The following is a 10,688-nucleotide window of genomic DNA, read 5'->3' as shown; positions in this document are numbered from 1 at the left end:
ACAACGCGATGCGGTGCGATGTGGTGTGATTTATTTATGTAAAAAAAAAAAGAAAAAAAAGTGCACATAGTTGGTATCGCCACGTCTGTAACGACCCGCTCTATAAAACTGACCCACTAGTTAACCCCTTCAGTGAACACTATAAAAAAAAAAGGCAAGGCAAAAAACAATGCTTTATCATCATACTGCTGAACAAAAAGTGCAATAAAACGCAATCAGATAGACGAATGTAAATAAAAATGATACCGCTTAAAACGTCATCTTGTCCTACAAAAAACAAGCCACTATACAACTCCAGTAGTTGAAAAGTAAAAAAGTTACAGCTCTCAAAATATAGCGATGTAAAAATGATTATTTTTTTCTATAACAGTTTTTATTGTGCAAAAGCGCCAAAACATAAAAAAAATAAATGAGGTATTGCTGTAATTGTCCTGACCCGAAGAATAAAGCTGCCTTATCAATTTTACCACACGCGGAACGGTATAAAATAATAACCTAAAAAACAATTCCTGAATTGCTGGTTTACGTTCATTCTGCCTCCCAAAAATCACAATAGAAAGTGATCAAAAAATATAATGTGGCCGAAAATGGTACTAATAAAAACAGTAACTCGTCCAGCAAAAAACAAGCCATCACATGGCAGATGAAATATGGAAAAATTATAGCTCTCAAGATATGTGGATGCAAAAACAGTTTTTGCAATAAAAAGCGTCTTTTAGTGTGTGATAGCAGCCAAACATGAAAACCTGATGTAAATCTGGTATCGCTGTAATCACACCAACCCTAAGAATAAAGTCACTTAATCACTTATATCGCATGAGGAACGGCGTTAAAAATAAATCCAATTCTTCACTTGCTGTTGATTTTTTCATTCTGCCTCCCAAAGATCACAGAAAGGCTCAGCACAGATTTATCCTGCGCTCTGAGCTGTATGTTTACATCGTGGTTTCCGTGTAAATCTCTGAAATATTTCATTCAGACAGAACGTCTGGCAGAAGATTCCCTATAATGAGGCAGATGGAGGCAGTGTAGGCACCATAGGATCTGTGATCTGGCGGTGTTCATCTTTTTAGGCATTCATAAAAGTGCTGACGGCCACAGTTTTGTGCACTTCTGAAAAGAAGGACACGACTTAACAGAGACCAGAAGGAGTCCAGAGTAACTCTGGTGCCTCATTATAGTGAATGGATCATTCAGGGGTTTCACCTGAAAAATGTAATTCAGAGATTTAGCTGGAAACCACAAAGTAAGTGTTCATCGTAGAGCGACGTATAACTGTGATCCCAAACATTATGTAAAATGTTTCCCATAAAAGCTTCAACTAAATCCACAAAAAAGCAAGTCCCCACTCAGGTTCATCATCTGTTAAAGGAAATATAGGAGGCTTCAACGTTACTGGTAGCACAAAAGTTCTGGAAAAGCGAAATGGCTCCTTGCTAGAGTTGAGCGATACCGTCCGATACTTCAAAGTATCGGATCGGAATGGATCGGCCGATCTTTAAAAAAAGTATCGGTATCGCCAATTCCGATACCGGAAGTCCCATTCAAGTCTATGGGACTTCCGGTATCGGAATAAGAAAAACCCTGTTTTTGCCTTGTACAGCCTCTCTGGGGTCTGTACGGGCCTTTCGGGGGGCTGTGCCGGCCTGCCAGGGGGTCTGTGCAGGCTCCGGTGGTCTGTGCCGGCCTGCCGGGGGGCTGTGCCGGCCTGCCGGTGGTCTGTGCAGGCTCTGGTGGGCTGTGCCGGCCTGCCGGGGGGCTGTGCCGGCTCCGGGGGGCTGTGCCGGCCTGCCGGCGGGCTGTGCTGGCCTGCCGGTGGTCTGTGCAGGCTTCGAGGGTCTGTGCAGGCATCGTCCGATGGGACTACAAGTCCCATCGGGCGATGCCTGCTACCATGACAGTGATTGACACATTAGCCAATGATGGGACAGTAGTAGTCCCATCATCCGGCTAATGTGTTGAATGTAAAAAAAAAAAAAAAAAAAAAATTACATGCTACATACATGCTACATACATACTACATGCATACTACATACATGCTACATTCATACTACATACTACATACATGCTACATTCATACTACATAAATACTACATGCAACATACATACTACATATATACTACATACATACTACATATATACTACATGCATGCTACATACATACTGCATGCTACATACATACTACATGCTACATACATACCACATATATACTACATACATACTACATGCATGCTACATACATGCTACATACATACTACATGCATGCTACATGCATGCTACATGCTACATACATAACACATATATACTACATGCATGCTACATACATACTACATGCTACATACATACCACATACATACTACATGCATGCTACATACATACTACATGCATGCTACATACATACTACATGCTACATACATACTACATGCTACATACTACATATATACTACATGCATGCTACATACATACTACATGCTACATACATACTACATATATACTACATGCATGCTACATACATACTACATGCTACATACATACTACATATATACTACATGCATGCTACATACATACTACATGCTACATACATACTACATATATACTACATGCATGCTACATACATACTACATGCTACATACATACTACATATATACTACATGCATGCTACATACATACTACATGCTACATACATACTACATATATACTACATGCATGCTACATACATACTACATGCTACATACATACTACATATATACTACATGCATGCTACATACTACATGCTACATACATACTACATATATACTACATGCATGCTACATACATACTACATACATACTACATGCATGCTACATACATACTACATGCTACATACATACCACATACATACTACATATATACTACATGCATGCTACATACATACTGCATGCTACATGCATGCTACATACATACTACATACATACTACATGCTACATACATACCACATATATACTACATACATACAATACATTCATACAATACATACATAGACATACAGTACATATAACATAGAGTAACATACTTACCAATACTTGTCACATTGTTCCCCGAAGCCATTGTCTTTTCCGGAATAAATATTAACATAACAAACCACAAAAATACTCACCCACGATCCGAAGCAGTCCACGAGTGTGTCCGACGATGATCTTGGGTAGAGAACTGCAGCATCAGCTGATGCTGCCGTTCTCTACGGGCTGCAGGAATCCAATGACGGAAGGTAGGTATCCTTCCGCACTGTATTCCTCCGCCACTTAAAAAAAAAAAAAGTCCCTAGTCTCACTTTATGCCATTGCTGTGTGGGAATTTCCCACGCAGCAATGGCATAAAGTGAGACTAGGGACTTTTTTTTTTTAAGTGGAGGAGGAATACAGTGCGGAAGGATACCTACCTTCCGTCATTGGATTCTTGCAGCCCGTAGAGAACGGCAGCATCATCTGATGCTGCAGTTCTCTACCCAAGATCGTCGTGGGACACACTCGTGGACTGCTTCGGATCGTGGGTGAGTATTTTTGTGGTTTGTTATGTTAATATTTATTCCGGAAAAGACAATGGCTTCGGGGAACAATGTGACAAGTATTGGTAAGTATGTTACTCTATGTTATATGTACTGTATGTCTATGTATGTATTGTATGAATGTATTGTATGTATGTAGTATATATGTGGTATGTATGTAGCATGTAGTATGTATGTAGTATGTATGTAGCATGCATGTAGCATGCAGTATGTATGTAGCATGCATGTAGTATATATGTAGTATGTATGTAGCATGCATGTAGTATATATGTAGTATGTATGTAGCATGTAGCATGTATGTAGTATGTATGTGGTATGTATGTAGCATGTAGTATGTATGTAGCATGCATGTAGTATATATGTAGTATGTATGTAGCATGTAGTATGTATGTAGTATGTATGTAGTATGTATGTGGTATGTATGTAGCATGTAGTATGTATGTAGCATGCATGTAGTATGTATGTAGCATGCATGTAGTATGTATGTAGTATGTATGTAGCATGCATGTAGCATGCATGTAGTATGTATGTAGTATGTATGTAGTATGTATGTAGCATGCAGTATGTATGTAGCATGTATGTAGCATGTATGTAGTATGTATGTAGTATATATGTAGTATGTATGTAGCATGTAGTATGTATGTAGCATGCATGTAGTATATATGTAGTATGTATGTAGCATGTAGTATGTATGTAGCATGTAGTATGTATGTAGCATGCATGTAGTATGTATGTAGTATGTAGTATGTATGTAGCATGCATGTAGTATATATGTAGTATGTATGTAGCATGTAGTATGTATGTAGCATGTAGTATGTATGTAGCATGCAGTATGTATGTAGCATGTATGTAGTATGTATGTAGCATGCATGTAGTATATATGTAGTATGTATGTAGCATGTAGTATGTATGTAGCATGCATGTAGTATATATGTAGTATGTATGTAGCATGTAGTATGTATGTAGCATGCATGTAGTATATATGTAGTATGTATGTAGTATGTATGTATTTTTTTTTTTTATTTTTTTTTTTACATTTAACACATTAGCCGGATGATGGGACTACTACTGTCCCATCATTGGCTAATGTGTCAATCACTGTCATGGTAGCAGGCATCGCCAGATGGGACTTGTAGTCCCATCGGACGATGCTTGCACAGACCCCCGGACATCAGCACAGCCCCCCGGCAGGCCGGCACAGCCCCCCGGCAGGCCGGTACAGACCCCCACAGGGTGCACAGACCACCGGCAGGCCGGCACAGCCCCCCGGCAGGCCGGTACAGACCCTCACAGGGTGCACAGACCACCGGCAGGCCGGCACAGCCCCCCGGCAGGCCGGTACAGACCCCGGGCAGTCCACACAGCCCCCCGGCAGGCCGGCAGAGACCCCCGGAAGGCCCGAAATGACGGCGCATCATGATGCGCACACACCGCGCATCATGATGACGTCAGGCTGTCAATCAACTTTGAACTTCCGATTCCGATGCCGAATTCCGATATTGAAAAAATATCGGAAGTCGGTATCGGAATTCCGATACAGCAAGTATCGGCCGATACCCGATACTTGCGGTATCGGAATGCTCAACACTACTCCTTGCCCCTGAAAAGAAATTCAGCAAATTCTCCCAAATGTGCTCCCAAATCCAAATGCCCCCCTCCCTTCTGAGCCCCAGTGTGTCTAAACCACATTTAGTGCCCACGTGTTTGGCATTTCTGTAGTAATGAGAGTCCGCTTAATTTATGGGTGCGTGTCTCAAGAGGCATGAGCTGGACATAACATACTGGTCACTATAAGGTATTGATCACTACAGCGTACTGGCCACTACAACATACTGGACACTACAATGGCAGTTTTCAATATTAACTCAGCAACAACCACTACTGCTTGTTTCTAGAAAACACTCATGGAGTCAAAATCGTCACTACCTCTGCAGATAAATTCCAAAAGGGTTATAATTTCCAAAATTTGGTCACTTGAGGGGAATAATGCTTTTCTAGCACTCAGGAGCTCTGTATATGGAGTCTGCAAACTATTTTAGGAAAATCTGCGCTCCAGGAAGCAAATAGCGTTCCATCCCTCCCCAGTAACTCCATATAGCAGTACTGTACAGCCACATTTGGGGTATTTTCACATTCAGCAGAAATTGTGGGACAAATTTTGGTGCAATTTTTACCGTTATCCCAGAATGAAAATGTAAAATTTTGGGTTAACACACAATTTTGATGGTTAAAAATGTCAGTAATTTTTCTTCACTGCCCAATGGTATAAAATTCTGTGACACGCGTTAGGTGTCAATAAGATCTCTGCACCTCTAGATGCAGAGGTTTGAGAGATTTAGTTTGTAAAATGGGGTGACTTATGGGGAGTTATGCTGTTCTGGCTCTGACAATGTGACATGGCACCCTCAAACCAGTGCAGAAAAATCTGCACTGTAATATAGCATTAATTCCCTTCTGAGCTTTGCACTGTGCCTCAAAAATAGTAGAGAAATGGCACAACAAATTTTGGGGTCCATTTTCTCCTGTTACCCTTTTGAAAAGTTTGGGCTAAAGATCATTTTTGTGGGAAAAATGTGATTATTTTTTTTTCTTTACGACTCAACGTTATAAACTTCTGTGAAGCACAAGGGGGATTAAGGTGCTCACCCCACATCTAAATAACTTTCTTGAGGGGTCTAGTTTCCAAAATGGTGGCACTTGTGGGGGATTTCCACTGTTTAGGCACATCAGGGGCTCTCCAAACGCGACATGGCATCCACTAATTATTCCAGCAAATTTTACATTCAAAAAGTCAAATGGCGCCCCTTCCCTTCTGAGGTCTGTTGTGCACCCAAACAATGGTTTTCCCCCACATATGGAGTATCGGCATGCTCAGGAGAAATTGCACAACAAATTGTATGGTGCAAATTTTCCACTTAAGCTTATGAAAATAATAAAAATTGGGTCTAAAGGAAATTTTTTGTGAAAAAGTTATGTTTATTTTTTTCTTCCCAAGTCCATTAATGCCTGTGAAGCAGGGTTAATAAAAGAGAGAGAGAGAGTTGTGACAGCTGAGAAAACAGCAACAGGAGAACAGGGAGGCTCAAGGCCAAAACCTTATCACCTTCAGAGGTACCTTTGGGAACAGTGATAGTTGGGGCCCAGCCTGAAGGACAGTGAAGGGTCTATATTCCTATCTCACGTACAGTCACAGTGTGACACTCAGGGAGTTTGGTGACGCTGGTAAGAGCTACACTCCCCCACCAGTTAATCCTGGGAAAATCATGGGCATCTGCTGTATTCACAGGGATGTCAAGGACAATCCCTTTGCTAAAGTGTCTATAAAAATGAACTGTGGCACTGAGTCCCATGAGGTCGGAGTAGTAATAACAGGGCAGGACTTTAGCCTGTTCTGGGACTTATAATGGAAGAATGGAAGACAGAGGCACCAAGTTACTCAGATAGGAGCTGGTTTAACTATGAAAAATCCCCATTGCAATTGGAGACGGATGAGATTCCCTTGTGTATCCTTGCTGGAGACGAGGGCTAGACATTGACTTGTGAGGTTGAAACTCCTGATTTGGGAGTTTCTGGGGGTAATTATGGGATGGCTGAAATGGAGGACCTTACCTTTAAAAGGGGGCATATGACAATGTTACTGTGATCAATGGGGTTGCCCAAGAGCCGGGAGCCCACACAAGATTTCCATATTTCACAGTAAATGATGACTTGCTATATCTTGTCTCTAAACTTAGAGGGGAAGTATTAGAGCAGCTGTTAGTACCAGCCCAGAAACAATAGTGCCGAGAGCTGCTTCTGCGTAATCCAGACCAGTTTTCAGAGTTGCAAAGATGTACACAGGTTTTTGAACATGAAATGATGGAACCACGTGTGCATGGAAATCAAAAGCCGTATAGAATCCCCGAAGCCCATCATGAAGGGATTTCAAAAGAGGTGAGGAGAATGTTGAGCCTGAGTGTCATTGAGGAGTCAAAAAGTGGTTGGTCCAGCCCCATTGCCCTTGTGCAGAAGCCTGACTGACAGCTTTTACATGTCCCCTCTGCCTCTGGTGAAATCTCTGAGACGGAGGACTTGGGAGCTTTCGCACTCGCTGTAGTACACCAAATTTGTTTTTTCTTTTTTGTAATTTTACTTTTTTCTGTTTTTTAATAATTTTTCCTCCTTAACACTATAAAACTACAGAAATGAATCTGCACAAAGCTATCAGGCTTTAACAATCAATAATTTATTGAAATATAGTAGAAAACTGATTTTGCCTTTTTCCTACTAAATATTTTTCACTTCTGACACACCTGTGTAGGGAGGAGGACCCCCGTAGAGTGTCTGGGCCGGAACCAAGGGGACCGCCATCTGGGTTCCTAGATAAACGGTACCCAGGGGACAGCGGAGGAGAGCGAGCTACTGAAAGTGACAGGTCAGCAAGGGGTGGGGCGAGTATAAAGGGGGCAGGGAGCGCGCCGGAAAGTCAGTTGGTAGTACGCCAGACACAGAGAAAGAGACTGTGGGGGTGTGACAGAGCCAGAGTGACTGACGGCGACCAGAGGAGAAATCAGCAGAAGGGAGGAGATCTACGGCGGACTTCAGAGAGGAGGTACCGAGCTTACTGGCAAGAGACTGTCGCACCTCTCCAAATTGGACCCGCGACCTGCCCACGGTTGTCCTCAGCCACTGCCGCTGCACTCCAGCCCGTTGCGGCCTGCCCGGTGTCTCCCGCGGCCGCTGACACACCACTTGAGCCCATGATTGAGGCCTGCCTGCTGCCTCCCCGCCTCCGTCCTTGGTTGCGGCCTGTTCATCACTGCCCACAGCTTCCATTACCCCACTGCAGTTGGCAGTTGGGGCCTGCTCATCGCCTACGGAGACTCTTTGCACAGGCCCAGTCCGTGCGCGTGACCTACCAACCGCCACTCTTCTAGACTGCGTCACTACCCCGCTTAGGGAGACTGGAGTCCCCGTGGACTCATTAACGAACGGGACCCTGCTGTCGTTACAGGGGGTTACCGCAACGAAAGACTTCCTTAGGGCCTGTTGTGCCCCAACTTCTCGCTCGGACCCTGCTGTGGCTACAGGGGGTTACTGCAATGAAAGACTTCCTTAGAGCCTGTTGTGCCCCAACTTCTACTGGGTGCTGAGACACCTGAAGACTACTGCAGTTTTACGACAGCTGGGCCCAGCCGCTGCGACACCAAAGCAGCCACATCAGCAACACCAAAGCAGCCACATCAGCGACACCAAAGCAGCCACTCCAGCGACACCGAGGGACGACAGGAAGGATAAGTTGAATTTAGGAAATAAGGACCCGTGGTTGGCCATTTCGTGGCCCCATAATATCCGGCCTTGCCTGATCAGTTGCATTCACGTTAAAAGAAAAGTGTTGTTATTGTTGTTGAGTCCCTGCGAGGATAATTAGTGTTACCCCTTTTTGGTTGTTCAGTATAGCCCCAACGGCTCCAGTTCATAAACGATACTTTCCAAAACAACACTCAGTCTCGTGTCTCGTCACTGCATCCTGTGAAACTGCTGTTACCTACACCTGATCCACAAATGGGATGCCTGAGGATAGATTTAACTGTGTTTTCATTGCTCTTTCATTTATCTTCCTCACTTTGAACATAAGCCATGGTTCCTATTGATTTTAAAGTCAAATATTCTAATTTTAAAAGAATTTTCAACATAAAATATCAAAATGCCCAATATATAGTGGGACCACATAGAGACAACCAACCAAAATGTCATTGAAAAGTGGCCTTCTAAAGGGATGTTCTTCTAAAACGACATTTCTTCAATGTATAATAAATAGAGTAATTAAAATACATCTTTTAGAAAGAGTTTTTTTAAAGTAATTCTGAATTTAAGGCAATAGCCAAAGTTTACTAATGGTATTTTTGTCACGTGAATCTACGTCTTTAAACACACAATCTGTATAAAATCATGGTCTCACTGTCCTCACCTTGTCTTTCCACAAGTTAAAACTGCTTTTAGTATACATACCAATTCATTATGCCCTTCAAGGGTTATGATTGCCATTCTCTATTGTATAACAAGCCATTCACTCTATTTCATTGGGATCTTCTGCTTTAATAGCATTCTGGCAGCATTACAGGTACTGGAACTTCCTTACTCTTATTGTTCTCTTTTGCCAGCACACACTATACTTGTGATTGACCAATGCTTGCCTGCCCTGAACTGAAATTCACCTCTCTGTTCTACCTGTATACAGTTTGACAGATGAAAAGATGGAGCAAAGAGATAGACCTGCCCCCTTTTCCTATAATATATATCAATATCTGTTTTGATATTGAAGGATTACACTTGATAACAGGCAATGGGCAGCAACGTAGACCAAATGGAGACACTTTGTTCAGCACTTTAGAGTGATTTTTCAGGTGTCGGACAACTCTCATTTAGAGTTGTGTGACTAAGTTCTTAGTATCTATCTCCAGCTCTGTGATGTCCTGTACTGTGAACACAAAGTTATCCCTTCATCACTTCGTTCTAGTATGTGACGTCCCATAAAATCTCCTATTTCAGTTTTTCCCTTGCTCTTAACGCTCCCTTTCTCTTAACTCTCCCTTCATGCTTCCAGAGGGATTGTGTTTTACATACAGGGCAGCAAAGTCTGCTTGCAACACATTGGTCTGTGCATTGAATTTGAGGTTTGTACATGCATCTCTAAATAGAAGCAATGTTTAAAAGGGTGAAAAGGTAAACTTCAAGTCTCAGAGAGACAGAAGAGTCTGGGAGTATAAATTTATGACAACCTTTGACACACTCAGTGCAGGAATGAATGTGTCGCTTGGATTTATGTCTTTTTACATCAATTAAGGAATTTGCTCTTCAGACCTTCTGGGGTCATCACACAACACAGAACCAGACCCCAATCAGAGGGCAATAAAACTTTCACACTCCTTATCTCTGAACTGTTCCAATATTTATGTTTATCCCTCTTCCATAATTACAATTCTGCTTCACATCACTTGTCTTATCTATTGCGTTATTTCTGTGATGTGTTGTGTATAAATATGTGATTCTTCAGATGTTATTTTAGCCTGAGACCTGAGTAGTCTCGAAATCTTGCAATGTGTTACCATCTTTTCAGTTAGCCATTAAAACGTATCAAGTTAACTGCTGGAGTTCTTCATAA

This window comes from Dendrobates tinctorius, unplaced genomic scaffold (genome assembly GCF_039654945.1).
Source record: "Dendrobates tinctorius isolate UK_male_01 unplaced genomic scaffold, ASM3965494v1 ptg000086l, whole genome shotgun sequence".
NCBI lineage: Eukaryota > Metazoa > Chordata > Amphibia > Anura > Dendrobatidae > Dendrobates > Dendrobates tinctorius.
Note: the sequence above shows the minus strand (reverse complement) of the source record.